At 57.9% G+C, this 2,079-nt stretch overlaps 1 protein-coding gene across 2 annotated transcripts in view; it reads right to left on the bottom strand.

The window, feature by feature from the left end:
- Nucleotides 1-2,072, bottom strand: part of Myrip (myosin VIIA and Rab interacting protein) — a 183,656-nt gene extending 181,584 nt beyond the window's left edge. For both annotated transcript variants that reach the window (XM_005348115.3, XM_013346623.2), the window contains exon 1: nucleotides 1,802-2,072. The gene's annotated coding sequence lies outside the window, so the exon portion shown is untranslated. The remainder of the gene's footprint in view (nucleotides 1-1,801) is intronic.
- Between the last annotated feature and the right edge of the window lie 7 nt (nucleotides 2,073-2,079).

The following is a 2,079-nucleotide window of genomic DNA, read 5'->3' as shown; positions in this document are numbered from 1 at the left end:
AGGATCCTGTCACACACACCATCTCCACAGAGACATGCTTGACTAATCACACATGTGAATAGGCAAATTCATACACACACACACACACACAGAGAGAGAGAGAGAGAGAGAGAGAGAGAGAGAGAGAGAGAGAGAGAGAGAGAGAGAGCTTCTTATACCCCTAGAGTCCCCAGCTCCAGAGACACAGAGGCTCCTCCTATAGGTGGGGGAATAATTCAGAAGACACAGCTGACCACATCTAGGCCATGGACACCCACATGAAGATAGAAAGCAGTTTTTGAAGCTCTACCAAAACTAAATGTCTCTAGAAAAAGATATTCTGATCTGCAGACAGGGTCCTGATGTCGCTGTCAAATCTTTGGAGTCACCTCGTTTTCCACACCCCTCCCGAGATCCCTGGCAACATCTCCCTTCCACCTGGTGTCTCAACCCCGGTGCATTTTTTACATGGTTCCCTGGGAACCCCAAGAGCTTGAGCAAGACTGAATCAGGGTGGTTCCATCTTATAGATAAAGACTAGGAGGCTCAAAAGATGCCTGCCAGTCATCACAGGTCTGTAAGACACCTGTCAATCATGGCAGGACGATAGCAGCCGTGACATCGCTGAGTGTAACGGTTGTAGCTGGAGGTCGTGTGGGAACAGGGTAACGGCAGGACAGGGGAACAACTCTCTCCCCAGCCCAAAATGAGAGAGCAGCCTCTCCAAGATCTGGATCACAGTGACAACACCGAGGGCAGGTGTCCATCTCTCCCTGGGAAAGTCTCGAGAAAATAAACAAAATGTATATTAGAAGGTTGGGGGTGGGGCCGACAGAAATGGAGTCCATTTCAAGGAATCTTCTAGGAGCAGATGGGAGATCTTTAGAGAAAGCTGCCTTTTGGCATGCCTGCTTCCCTTCTCTGGCCTTTTCTGGTGTGTGTCTCGAAAGGGTGGCTGGGATACAGGTCCTGCGGACAGGGTTTCTTTGGGAGACCGGAAGCCAAACACAGCCTATGAATAAGCGCCGGCTCTCAGCAGAGTCCCCTACTCCGCATTCTGCGGAAACATCAGTCAATTAAGTGACCAGAAGAGGATGGTGTCTCAGATGCCGCACTTGCGAGGGTTCCCACCACACAAACGCTCACACGGAAGATAAGCAGAGGTTACCCCCCAAACCTCTGTCGAGACCCTGTGGGTGAACTCGTGATCTCTCCAAGTCTGGTGTCTTTGGAGATGGGGGGGGGGCGGGTGATAGAAAGAGACCATGATGAAAAGCGACACCGCGCCCAGTACCTTCACCAGCGCACCTCTCCTCAACTGGCAGCCTGGGGGCTGAGCCCAGAAGCAGTCTGCCTTGGGGGTTAACGCTGCACGCCGGCTGTGACCTTCGGAGAGTCCCTAATTAGCCCCATTTTGCTAACATTAGGGGGTCTAAAAAGAGTCACATGGCCTGTGTTGGCCAGCTGCCGGGTGCGCACCGGGTGGTTTGAGGCGCCCGCCAGAGCGCTAGTCCCTTAGCAAGGTGCGCTGTGCACCGCAGCCCGAGCGCTACGTGGCCAGCGCAGAATCGCAGGGGCCAGCTCCCGCCCCGGCAGCCACGGAAAGGGGCGGACATGACTCCGTCCTGGCCAAGTTCAAATCCCCACCAGCCCCTTAGCAGAGGCAAGCTGTCATGCCCCGCATCCCGGGTCTGGGACGCGCACCAGGTGCGGGGGACCGAGAGCGCGACATCTTCAGACACCCACCCCAAAAGTTGCCGCAACGTGGCAGGGGAGCATGGCATCGAGCTGCGGGAGCTGAGGGGAGGGCTGGAGGACTCACCCGGGGTGGCCGGCCTGAATCAGGTCCGCGGCGAGGCTCATGGATGGCGGCCAGGCTCAGGGCCACCGCGCCTCGGGTGGCCCCGGGTCACCTGCCGCAGCCCCTAAGGCGCGACAGCGAGGCTGCAGATCCCTGGTGCTCCCGAGCTGGGGCCGCAGCGACAGTGGAAGCCGGGCAGCGCGGACAGGACGAGGGCGCGCGGCGGCGAGGGAGTCGCCCGCTCCAGGCAGCCAGCCAGCCAGCGCCAGCCTAAGCCTCTGCGGCCGCCGCCACCTGCG

Source organism: Microtus ochrogaster, chromosome 5 (assembly GCF_000317375.1).
Source record: "Microtus ochrogaster isolate Prairie Vole_2 chromosome 5, MicOch1.0, whole genome shotgun sequence".
Classification (NCBI taxonomy): Eukaryota; Metazoa; Chordata; class Mammalia; order Rodentia; family Cricetidae; genus Microtus; species Microtus ochrogaster.
This window is presented reverse-complemented; position numbering and strand designations above follow the sequence as displayed.